This window comes from Pleurodeles waltl, chromosome 9 (genome assembly GCF_031143425.1).
Source record: "Pleurodeles waltl isolate 20211129_DDA chromosome 9, aPleWal1.hap1.20221129, whole genome shotgun sequence".
In the NCBI taxonomy this organism is placed as follows: domain Eukaryota; kingdom Metazoa; phylum Chordata; class Amphibia; order Caudata; family Salamandridae; genus Pleurodeles; species Pleurodeles waltl.
In genome coordinates, this window is record NC_090448.1 from 744347056 (window position 1) to 744360424 (window position 13369).

The window sequence follows — 13369 nt, forward strand, 5'->3', positions numbered from 1 at the left end:
GTTGTGGTCGGTACCAGCTTATTTATCCATCTGAGTGCCATGCTACATTTATCCAGCAATAACACCATGCTAACAAATCGTCTTACAGTACGAGTGAGATCATCCATAGCTCCATGCAGAGCCAGTCCAGGTTCCACATCAAGGGGGAAGTCTACCATGGTTTTTAACAGCGTAAAGATGCAAGCCCAATAGGTTTATAGTTTAGGACATGTCCATGTCATGAATATAAATCCCACCCTTCTTTGTCTACACTTGCTGCAGGCAATGTCAGTGCAAGGTACGCACTTGTCTATGCATTGCAGGGGATACTAATAGTGGTGCAAAAACTTGAAGTGTAACAGTTTATTTCTATAGGTAATCTGCTTATGTTTAACGTGGACACAGCTATAGACCCATAAATTATCTATAATTGTGATTCACAGGTATTTTTTTCCATTCCCGCATAGCAGTCAAAGGGGCACAGGGGCTTTGGGGCATGATATTGGATTATACAAAAAAAATAGATTTACTAATGATAGCGCGTCTGTCCTTAATAAGTAAGCTTACAAGTGGACACGTATAGGTTGATGAACCTTTTGACTTGTTTGGAATGTTCTTACCATAGTTCCAGAGCAGAAACACAATGATCAGTGCACAATAATCAATAATCATTAGTCAAATCAATAATCAACAGTCAGTAAAATTCACACACCATGACTTTTGAGCCATGAAGAACCACACCTTTAGTAAAAGTTTAGTAATATTTCCCTTTAGTTTACAATACTAAATCATGAGAATTTAACTCAAAGCTCAATTCAAATTTCATATAACAACGGTATTAATTAGCCAAAAGATGCCAAAAACACAATCTAATTAAGGCTTGTATCACGATACGCTCTAGAGCATTAGCACAAATCAATAAAGTCAGCTTCAGTATTTCCACACTCTCCATGAAGTTCAGCAAAACAGTTCTTCAAACATTTGTCTCTGTAATCTGTCAATCGCCAGGTAGAAAACCCCTCATCTAACCCAGATTAGCATCAGCATGTGGGGCTTCAGGCAAAACAATTTAGAACAGGAATTTAGAAAACATCTAGCTAGGGAAAACTAACTAAGACAGCGCAGTTGGTACCTAGAAAGGAAAGGCACAAAAATACATTTCAGTCATACTGTCATATCTACCTATCCACGGTATGGGTCAGCAAACAGAATCAGTCTTTGTCATCAGGTCATCAATCGATCAGCAAGACATCAGGCTCCCAGTCAGAGAATATGAGCCCAATGACAGAATCTCAAATCTCTTCTTCTTCCAAAGTCACTCTAGATCTCTGGTCTCATCGTCTGTCTAAGTTCCCTCTGTTGCGTTGTTATATCAAAGTCGCCCAAACTATCCCCTAATTTCCAATTGGTCAATTAATCGTACATTATTACTCTACCTAATAGTTTTAATGTCCCAAATCTATGAATTCTAACATTTCTCCTTTCTCATGTCGTTGATTGATTCGCCTTACGGTGTTCTCATCATCCGGCTCGTCAGGTATCAAAATTGTTGCATCTTCTTCTCCAGTCAGTGTCTTCATTGTTCGCGTTCTGGGAAAGTACATCTAGCACATTTTACATATGATCTGATACAATTGTAGAAAATCATCTCCTGACGTTGGTTCCCATAGAAAGCTTCGGTTAAGCATTTCACTAAAACAATGTGCATTTCACAGTTAGTCCACTCTGTCAGCATTTTCATTAAATGCTAAGAAATACAGCTTCTGCATGAGGCCTGGCAAGACTAGGCAAAGACACTCGCTAAGTTAAGGCCTACAATCAATAAGCTAAAGCATAATTCATAACCCTTAATATGACATATTACTACATTGATCTAATACATTTTCAATATTTCTTTATGTGTTAATCATTCATTTAGTACATTTCGTGTACACTGGTGGCCATTCTTCGAGGTCACAATTTCATGCGTGCACGATATTTTTCTACGTTATTCATTTTCTACAAAATACAAAAATACATAGACATTCCTTAAGACATTTGCATTAGCACCATCATTTGCATGTTGAATACACTTCATGAGGAGTAGGAGTTCTGCTGGAGGTTTCAGAAAGGTTGAAAAAGCAGTTCTTGCTGTGGACCTTAACCTATAGTATTAGAGAATGACCAGAAGTGTATTGGCCCCACTACCATATTCCTGAAGGAACATGAAGGACCCGTCTGGGAATAAATCATCTAGAGATAGTTTTCCACTCCATGTTCCAGTTTCGGGGGAAGCATTGGATTGTGAAATGCCGGTAGCAGCTGCGAATAGGGGATTTCGCAGTTAAACTAGTTCACAATGTCCCTCCAGGCCCTTCTCTTCACAGCAACAGCTTCAAGATCATCCCACAGGGGTGAGGGTTTCCTGCATTCGGAAGCAAGCAGGGGTATCAGGAGTGTCAGAGTGCATTCTATATGTGCATGCAAAAGGTCGGCTAAGTATAGGCCATCAAACACGTGGCTGTCCTTCCCATATCAGTCTGGTGAGTAGATGTGATAATAAATGCATACAGCGTTGATCTTAGGGGTGCATATTTTGATAAGACAAAGTTATGAGTGACTAAATGTGTTAAGCCATTACCTAGGTATACATGCAATCTCAATGTAAGTTAGTTAAATTTACCAAGTAGCCATGAATCACTGAAGTCCCCAGCAACCAACTGACAAGCACTGGCTATCGGTAAATGTAGCTCTTGTGTGTGCATTGAGGAAAGGCAGCATGGCAGCATACTGGACAGGCAGCATTGACATCAGAGGGCATGATCATGGCATTTTAGAAAGCTTGTACTTTGATGGAGTGCTGGTGGTATCTGTTGTGGAAATGGTGTCCCCTGCGGCAGAACAACAGACGTGGCAAATGTGTGCAGTCAATGACATCTAATACCTGCACAAAATGGACAATGGAATAGAATTCCCTTGCCACCTGTGGTCTTTCAGTCAATGAAAATGGCATAGAGATAAACTGGGGCGCTTGGTTGATAATAAATCTTAGAACCTGTCACAAGCAGCCTTCTTGTGTTGCTTAAAATATGCCCACAGTGTCTCCACTGATCCTCTGGAAAGTTCCAGTGGCCAATAAGAAGACTGCTGCCAGTTGTTCGGAGCATTTGAATGGAGCTCCTGCTCTCACCCTACTACAATGTCAAGGATCAAATTAGATGAGAATTGGTATCTAGCAATGACTGCTTTCCTGCCATAACAAAGATGTTGATCTCTGTAGCCCCTCTCTCTTCTCAAATAATTGTTTCACAAAATGGGTATTTGCAGCCATTTCACCTTAGGACAAACACCAACACACTCTGGATGCTGGTGTTTTCCCCGCTGTGATTGCCGTTTTTTCTTTTTAGGAGAGGTGCTCCCATAACCCTGCTGCCCTCCCCCTTGTGCCCGCAGACATGTGGTAACTTACAACAGCAGCGCTTTTTAATTAAGCACTACAGTGTAGGAGGCGAAGTTTCCTTTTGCACAAAAAACGCAGACTAAAGTCCACATAACAATGTGGGGCAAGGCAACATATTCGCCAACATGGTGAAAAACATTTTTCAGTTTGTGTCTTGCCTTATGCGGGCAGCCTACGCTTGAAAGGTTGGCGTTGTTGTGAGTTTCAACAGTTGATGGGTGTGCTAGAGTCTGGACTGCTCACTCCTCTCCCCCCCTTTGCAGTAGTAGTAGGTGTGTTGCAGGGGATTAAAGCATTGCTGAAAATCTGGTGAGCTAAACACATTTGATTTAGAACAGAGGGCGACAGGTTTTGTTGTGTCTTTTCACAATTATTACTTGTGACTTCCACTACTAGTTCATATGTACATATGTAGTAATAGTGTTCATGAATTGTCGATTACTCCAAAGCTTGAGTTAGTGATGCTGCGAACTCAATAACAACTTATCTGAATTAAGAAGTTGATACATACGCAAGTAGTTTACAGTATTTATGAAATTATTGAATACTGGACTTAATCACGACTTTGTACGTGAGAAGGTAATTTCTGGCACTCCTTTTATAATAATGAATGCCAGCTATTTCTCTTTGTTTGTTTCACTGGGTGATTGGTTGTTATTGGTAATAGAGGATTATGGTGGTCATTACAACCCTGGCGGACGGTGTTAAAGCGGCGGTAAGACCGCCAACAGGCCAGCGGAAAACAATTTGCAATTACGACCGTGGCGGAAACCGCCAACAAAGACAGCCACTTTAACACTCCGACCGCCACGGCGGAAGACAATGTACCGCCCACACTATTATGACAGGCCAATCCGCCACCTTTTCCGGGGCGGATTCACCGTGGATAAAAACATGGCGGAAACAGGAATTTCAAAGGAAAAACGCTCACCTCTACACACTCCACGAGGAACGAGGACACCATGGAACCGGAACTCCAAATCCTACCTGCGATAGTCTTCCTGCTCCTCTACCAGGAGCACGAACGCCGGCGGCGAAGACCACGGTGAGTACTGCACCTACGACACAGGGGAAGGGGGAGGGAAAAAACAGGGACACACACACGCAACACCCCCACCCCCACCCTCACCCACTACAACACACACACTAATACATATCTATATATTATAGTTACACCCCCCAACCCCCCGGAAGAATGCAAAGACAAAAGGAAATGAGTGTAACCATGTAATCTATTAAAATGCTGTACGCAAAAATATACATATATACACTATTAACAAAATATACATCAAGAATAGTAGTCCAGATATTGCACCATTTATAATCCGTGGACCACCGGGCCCAAAATGCATGGGCGAGTCCCTCACTCGATACCAGATCAAAACAGAGAGAACACTGCAGGGGCATCAGATAGAAATACAACAGCCACCTCAGGGGGAAGGAAAGGGGGGGCACTTCAGCCGGATGAGTGCACAACGCCAGATCCATGAGGGGGCTCATTGCCCACTGTTCAATCCTGGGGAGTGCAAAGCCACAGTCACTCAAGTCTCTACAGTGGGTGGCTTGCCCACTGTTCAATCCTGGGGAGTCCAAAGCCACAGTTTCTCAAGTCTCTACAGTGGGTGGCTTGCCCACTGTTCAATCCTGGGGAGTGCAAAGCCACAGTCTCTCAAGTGTCTCCAGTGGGTGGTTTGCCCACTGCATTATCCTGGGGAGTGCAAAGCCACAGTCTCTCAAGTCTCTCCAGTGGGTGGTTTGCCCACTGGATTATCCTGGGGAGTGCAAAGCCACAGTCTCTCAAGTCTCTACAGTGGGTAATTTGCCCACTGCATTATCCTGGGGAATGCAAAGCCACAGTCTCTCAAGTGTCTCCAGTGGGTTGTTTGCCAACTGACATATCCTGGGGAGTGCAAAGCCACAGTCTCTCAAGTGGATAACAGTCTCCACTGGTTCTGGAGGGCGAGACGTGCCCAGCGTGCTTCATCCTGTGAAGGACAGAGGTAGTGGATGGATCTCTCCACTGGTTCTGGAGGGGGACTGGTGCCCAGAGTGCTTCATCCAGTGAAGGACAGAGGTAGTGAATGGATCTCTCCACTGGTTCTGGAGGGGGACTGGTGCCCAGAGTGCTTCATCCTGTGAAGGACAGAGGTAGTGGATGCATGTCTCCACTGTTTTTGGAGGGGGACTGGTGCCCAGAGTGCATCACTCACCCTGTGATGGCCCCAGTTGCGTCAGTGCCCCTGCCGCTCATGGGCTAGCGGGGCTTGAGTTGGCGGTGCCCTGTTCAGCGGTGCTTGCCCTGTTCAGCGGTGCTTGAGTTGGCGGTCCTTCATGGCCCAGCGGTTCTTGAGTTGGCGGTGCCCTGTTCAGTGGTGCTTGAGTTGGCGGTGCCCTGTTCAGCGGTGCTTGATTTGGCGGTGCCCTGTTCAGCGGTGCTTGCCCTGTTCAGCGGTGCTTGATTTGGCGGTGCCCTGTTCAGCGGTGCTTGCCCTGTTCAGTGGTGCTTGAGTTGGCGGTCCTTCATGGCCCAGTGGTGCTTGAGTTGGCGGTGCCCTATTCAGCAGTGCTTGAGTTGGCGGTGCCCTGTTCAGCAGTGCTTGATTTGGCGGTGCCCTGTTCAGCTGTGCTTGATTTGGCAGTGCCCTGTTCAGCGGTGCTTGCCCTGTTCAGCGGTGCTTGATTTGACGGTGCCCTATTCAGCGGTGCTTGATTTGGCGGTGCCCTGTTCAGCGGTGCTTGATTTGGTGGTGCCCTGTTAAGTGGTGCTTGCCCTGTTCAGCGGTCCTTGATTTGGCGGTGCCCTGTTCAGCGGTGCTTGCCCTGTTCAGCGGTGCTTGATTTGGCGGTGCCCTGTTCAGCGGTGCTTGATTTGGCGGTGCCCTGTTCAGCGGTGCTTGCTCTATTCAGCGGTGCTTGAGTTGGCGCTCCCTCATGGCCCAGCGGTGCTTGAGTTGGCGGTCCTTCATGGCCCAGCGGGTCTTGTGCTGGCGGTCCTTCATGGCCCAGCGGGTCTTGTGCTGGCGGTCCTTCATGGCCCATCTGGGCAGGGGCTGGCGGGGCCCTCCTGGGCAGCTGGGCTGGGGCTCACAGGGCTCTCCTGGGCAGCTGTGATGGGGCTGGCGGGGCCCTCCTGGGCAGCTGGGGCTGGCGGTGGCCTCCTGGGCAGCGGGCTGGGGCTGGCGGTGGCCTCCTGGCAGCTGGGATGGGGCTGGCGGGGGCCTCCTGGGCAGCTGGGATGGGGCTGGCGGGACCCTCCTGGGCAGCTGGGATGGGGCTGGCGGGGCCCTCCTGGGCAGCTGGGATGGGGCTGGCGGGGCCCTCCTGGGCAGCTGGGGCTGGCGGTGGCCTCCTGGGCAGCGGGGATGGGGCTGGCGAGGCCCTCCTCGGCAGCTGGGATGGGACTGGGGGGGCCCTCCTGGGCAGCTGGGCTGGGGCTGGCGGTGGCCTCCTGGGCAGCTGGGCTGGGGCTTGCAGTGGCCTCCTGGGCAGCTGGGCTGGGGTTGGCGGTGGCCTCCTGGGCAGCTGGGATGGGGCTGGCGGTGGCCTCCTGGGCAGCAGGGATGGGGCTGGTGGGGCCCTCCTGCGCAGTTGAGCTGGGGCTGGAGGAACAGCGGGGATGATGGCGGTCTTCTCCGCCGTGCTGCTCTTCCCAGACTTGCCGGGTTTCTTGTGGCCCTTCCCCACCTTGGGAGATGTCACAGCTGAGTCCACACTCCCACCAGGACCCCTGGGAGCAGCTTGGGTGGCTGGAGTCTTCCCCCTCTCTCGCCGGGCACTGTCCAACTTCTGATGCTTCACAGGGGGGGACTGGCTGTGCTGTGGTTCTGTGCCACACTGGCTGCTGTCCTGGTGACCGGTGCACTCCACATACCTGTGACTACAGGCACCACTGGTCCCGGAGATGTTGTGGCTGAGGTGCTAGTTCGGGACCTATGAGATGGACGGGGTGGGGGAGGTGTGGGAAAAACATCAAGGCTGGACAGGAAAAGTTTTTGGGAGACACTGGGACAGGTAGCTGGAGGGGGTTTGGGAGTGGAGGATGAGGTGGTGGTAGTAGGAGGTGTACGTTTGGTGACTTTGGGTGCAGGTGCATGCGCTGGAGGCTGTCGTGAGATGGATGGCTGTTGGGTGGGTGTGTGCCTGCGTTTGTGTATCTTGGGAGGAGGCGTCACAGACACACTGGGAGAGGACACGGGACGTGTGAATGGTAGTGGGGGTGGTGACTGCACGTGAGCGGGGTGTGCTGGTGGGTGTGCTGGTGAGGGACGTAGTGGCTGTAGAGGTAGTGCATGCAGGTGTGTGTGTGTGTGTAGACGAGACTGGGAGGGAGGAGGGAGACGATGAGGAGGGGGACACAGTGAAGGCAGTGGATGTTCGTGTGTCTGCATGTGTCTGATGCTTGCGTGAGTGCCTGTGGGATGTGTGGTGCTTATGTTTGCCTGAGCTTCCCTTGTGTGGTGAGGTGTGTGCAGGCTGGTCTGATGGTGTGCTTGGGATAGGCAGAGGTACAGGGGATTGGGTCTGGGTGGAGGAAGATGGAGGGGGGAGGCTAGACACTGGGACAATGGCTGCCATCAGTGCTGAGGCCAGAGTTTGAAAGGCTCGGTGAAGGGCCGCCTGACCAGAATGAATGCCCTCCAGGAATGCATTTGTTTGTTGCAACTGCCTTTCTACACCCTGGATGGCATTCAAAATGGTAGACTGCCCAACAGGGAGTAACTTGAGGAGGTCAATGGCCTCCTCACTGAGGGCAGCAGGGGTGACTGGGGCAGGGCCTGAGGTGCCTGGGGCGAAGGTGATGCCCACCCTCCTGGGTGAGTGGGCACGGGGCGAAGGCTGAGGGGCTGCTGGGAGGGCGGTGCTGGTAGGGGGGGGTGGCGGCTGTACCTGTAGATGCGGGGGGCACAGATGTTGCCACCACCACAAGGGAGCTCCCATCAGAGGACGAGTCCGTGTCGCTGGTGTCAGCTCCTGTCCCCGCCGTGGAGCTCCCCTCGCCCTCTGTCCCACTGGTGAATTCTGAGTCCGTAGTGTGGCACTCTATGGCCATGTGGGATGCAGCTCCCTCGTGCTCCGGTGCCACTGCTCCTCCGCCTGATGATGCTAATGCACACAAGAACAGGGAAACCACAAAAAGGGGGGGGAACAGAATAAAGACATGTTGAGTGCATGGATTACTGCTACCGTTGGCGGACAAGACAGACACAGAAGCCCCCTGCACTACGCCGCGCTCTTGGGCTCTACAGTGCAATTCCTGGGAAATGACCTACAAGGCTATGGACAACATCTGCACACATAGATGAAACAGGGGCATGAATAGCTGTACTTGGCACTCTACAGAAGTGGGTTTGGGGGCCACAGGGCCATGCCTTACGGAGGGGCCTAGCCTACGGAACTCGCCCTGGCCTAGGGAAACCCACAGCCCTCCTCCCCCACCCAGACAACTCCACTGCGCGCAAAGTCAGCTGAATGAGAGTGTACTCACCCCCTTGTGTCTGCTGTGATGCCCTCAAGCGCCCATCCAACTCCGGGTAGGCCACCGCCAGGATCCTGAACATCAGGGGGGTCATGGTTCGACGGGCACCCCTCCCACGTTGGGAGGCCATCCCCAGCTGAGCCGTCTTCTTGCTCCAGCGGCGAATGTCCTCCCATCTTTTCCGGCAGTGGGTGCTCCGTCTGTGGTGGACCCTCAGGGTCCGGACTTCCTTGGCGATGGCACGCCAAATATCTTTCTTCTGGTGGGTGCTGACCTACATGAAATTTACAGGTGAAGAAGAGAAGTCATTACCAACTGCACCATCAAAGTGAGTGGCCCCCATCCCTACCCTTGCCATGTGGCACATGCACCCACTGTCTTTCATGCACGCAGAACTCTGCCCCCTTCCTTCTTACATCCAGCCCTCTCCACACAGGCATAGCCCATACAACATGCTCCCTGTGTACTTACCTGTTTGTCTGGAGGTGTTACAACTCTGTCGTCCCATTTCTAGGGGGTGCTGTAAGGGGACTGTCGGAAGCCTGGGAATCACCTTAAACACTTATCTAGCGTCCCTTGCTGACTCCTGTTTGTTTCTCTTTTCTCTATGGTACACTTGTGTAGTACTACATTTGCTTCCTGGGACTGAAAATCCCATAATGCAAAGCCTGGTAGTCAGGAAAGCCCGGATTCTGTTTCCCATTGTTTTCTATGGGAGAAGTCCAGTTGCTCCTTTTCACTGGATCCTCTCCTCCAGGACTTGCAAGTGTCTGAAACTACACACACCTGAGACCTCTCCTGTGCAGCCCAGCTTGGAACTGCTTATAAGCAGCCATTTCCTCAAGATCCCCGTTGTGCATTGGAGTTCGATTCCTTTGTGTTACAGACCCCTTGTCGGATGGTGTTCCAGTTTTGTTCCTGTTCTGTTCCAGCTTGATCCTGTTTCTCTGCCCCGCTCCTGATTGTTCCAGCCAGAGTCTGCTCCCTATCTCTTAGCCTTGTACCTGTTTGTTTCTTCCAGAGCCTGCTCCCTGTTTCTCTGCCCTGCTCCTGCCTTGTTTCTGCCTGAACCTGCTCTCTGTTTCCCAGTCCTGTTTACTACTCATTCCTACTCCCTGTATTCCAGTCCTGTCCTTACCTGTTCCAGCCAAAGCCTGCTCTCAGTTTCCCAGTCCTATCTCTGTTTGTTCCAGCCAGAAGTTTGCACCCTGTTTTCAAGTCCTAGTCCTGCCTTTACTTCAGCCTGAGCCTGTTCCAAGTTCTTGCCTCTGCCTCTTTGTTTGTTCCCTTCTGTTTCTGTTTCTTCTTGGTTCTTTGTGTCTGGTAAGTGTTCTCTCAGTCTTCACCAGTGTATAAGTGTCCTCCTTTGTACTGGGGTTGGCTCCTGGTTTCCAGGAGGCAATTCCAGCCCCCATCCTTGTCTAGTGTTATACGTTGTCTTTCGTGCCTAACAGTGACGGTGTGCTATTGCTGTTTTCTCAGGAATCGCCACTGTGTTTCCAGCTGGACCCACAAGAGCGTGTCCTGTGTATGTAAGTACTATCCTTGTTTGTGCTCTAGGGTCCAGAGACAGAATCACTTCTGCTGCCTCCTTTCTAAGGGGCTGGCAGGGTGACTATCTGTAAGAGCAAACTGCACAGAGGCATTGAGATTCCCTGTCACTGTGGGAGGTTCTGCGCCTTACTCTATGTACAACCCCAGCGTGTTTGTCCACTAGTAATCCTTTTCCTATTTGCTCACACAAATGCTATGCTTTTACTTTCCTGGTTCCTGTGCCTGTCCATAGCTGTCCTTCCCGTGTACGCCTTTAGCTGCTCTTATGCCCCAGTACACTACCTCTTTAGAATATTCGGTGACCTCAAGGGGTGTCCCAACCAGAGTCCTGATCAGACCCGCCCGAAACCGTGACAGGAGGACCGTAGAGTAGCGTGTACTGAGGGAGGACCCCATCAATGAGTTTCTCCAACACCTCAGATGTGAAGGCAGGGGCCCTTTCCCCAGACGCACGAGCCATTGTCTCTTCCAGACTGAGGTCACAGCAGCACTTTCAGTGTAGGTCCTCTCCTGTTGAAGATCAGGTATCGAGTGATTGAACAGATAGAAAATGGCGGTCACGTCCACTGTTAACCAATGCAGCATTGCGCCGCGGTCTCCGACCGCCTACCGCGACGGTGTACAATGCCAGCACAGTTACCTCACATCCCATTGTCCCACTTTAGAGGTCAGGCAGCCGCCATTTCTGGGGCCCACATGGCCTAATTTCCAACTGCGTCACACATACCTAGGCCTAGTCTCAACACACATACAGGCCACCTATTGTGTATGATTGGTGTTCTGGGTAAACTGTGGGTACGTACCTCTGAGTTGTTTGACTCTGTGGTCGCTGTTGTCCTTCATAGCCACCGTCCGCTGGGACATGTGAGGAGATGGTGGAATCCTCCGGTGTACCGACCGCTGGTGGACCTGTCGACAATGGAGGAAAGAAATTTGATAATCACCTACAGGTTTGACCGTGCCACAATCCAGGAACTGTGTACCCAGTTGGAGCCAGACCTGATGTCAGCAATCCGCCATCCCTCAGGAATCCCCCCTCAAGTGCAGGTGCTATCAGTGCTCCATTTCCTTGCAAGTGGGTCTTTTCAAACAACTGTGGCCATGGCATCAGGGATGTCCCAGCTTATGTTTTCCAACGTATTGTCCAGAGTGTTGTCTGCCCTGCTGAAACACATGCGGAGCTACATCATTTCCCCTCAGGTGGAGGATTTGCCTACAGTGAAAGGTGACTTCTATGCCCTTGGACATATCCCCAACATCATAGGTGCCATTGATGGGACCCATGTAGCTTTGGTCCCCCCCCACAGGAGTGAACAGGTGTGCAGAAACCGGAAGAGTTATCATTCCATGAATGTACAGATGGTATGTTTGGCAGACCAGTACATCTCCCATGTGAATGCCATGTTCCCTGGCTCAGTGCATGATGCCTATATCCTGCGGAATAGCAGCATCCCTTATGTGATGGGTCAACTCCAGAGGCACCGTGTGGCTATTAGGCGAGCCCCTGGAAGCAAGACAGTGGGAATGGTTGTCTGGGGTTATCCCTACAGGTTAGTGTGTGTCTAACAGTTGTCCCTCACCATTTGCAGGTGACTCTGGGTACCCCAACCTGTCATGGCTACTGACCCCAGTGAGCAATCCCAGGACCAGGGCAGAGGAACGCTACAATGAGGCCCATGGGCGAACTAGGAGGGTGATCGAGCGGACCTTCGGCCTCCTGAAGGCCAGGTTCAGGTGCCTGCATATGACAGGTGGATCCCTATTCTACTCACCAAAGAAGGTGTGCCAGATCATCGTGGCCTGCTGAATGCTTCACAACTTGGCTTTGCGACGACAGGTGCTTTTTCTGCAGGAGGATGGTCCAGATGGCAGTGTTGTGGCAGCTGTGGAGCCTGTGGACAGTGATGAGGATGAAGCAGAGGAAGAAGACATGCAGAACAGGGACTCAGTGATCCAGCAATATTTCCAGTGAAACCCAGGTGAGAATACATTTCTGCCTACTACATGTACTTTTACACTACTACCTCTCTACTGTCTGTCGTTTTCACCCAGTGTATGGTCACTGAGTTGTCACTTTCCCTTACGGTTTCACAGATGTGGGTCCCAACATGTGTCATCTGCTTAGATTCCTCATGGACTAGAGCTGTGTGACATAGGTATGTTGACATTACTATTTCAAGAACATTTTGTCACTGTAATTTCAAATACACTATTTCGAAATCACAGACAGACTCCAGATCATTTTGTGTTTTAGGTGTGTTTATTTAAATGCAAAATATTGGAGGGGGAAGTTAAATGGTGAGGGGTGATGGCGGAGGAGTGTCCATGGCAGAGTCCAGTCTATTAGTCTCACAGGTGCATTGCCCATATGGGCATAGGAAGTGGAGCTGGGGCAGTTTAATTATGGACAGGGTGACAAAGTGGGACAGTGGGATGACAATCAGGGTGGTGTCATTTCTTGGCGGAGGTCTTGGCATTGTGCTCTGTCTTGTTCCTGGATCTCAGGGACCGTTTGCGGGGTGGTTCTCCCACTGCAGGGGGTGGGGTGCTGGTGTGGTGGTCCTGTGGCAGGGCGTCCTGTCCACTAGCGCCGGCGGAGGTGGCAGTTCATCGTCCATGCTAGTGTCAGGGGCCCCTTGGAGTGCCACAGTGTCCCTCCTGGAGTTAAGTAGTTCCTTCAGCACCCCTACGATGGTGCCCAGGGTGGAGCTGATGGTTCTGAGTTCCTCCCTGAAGCCCATATACTGTTCCTCCTGCAGGCGCTTGGTCTCCTGAAACTTGGCCAGTACCGTTGCCATCATCTCCTGGGAGTGGTGGTATGCTCCCATGATGGAGGAGAGGGCCTCGTGGAGAGTGGGTTCCCTTGGCCTGTCCACCCCCTGTCGCACAGCAGCCCTCCCAGTTCCCCTGTGTTCCTGGGC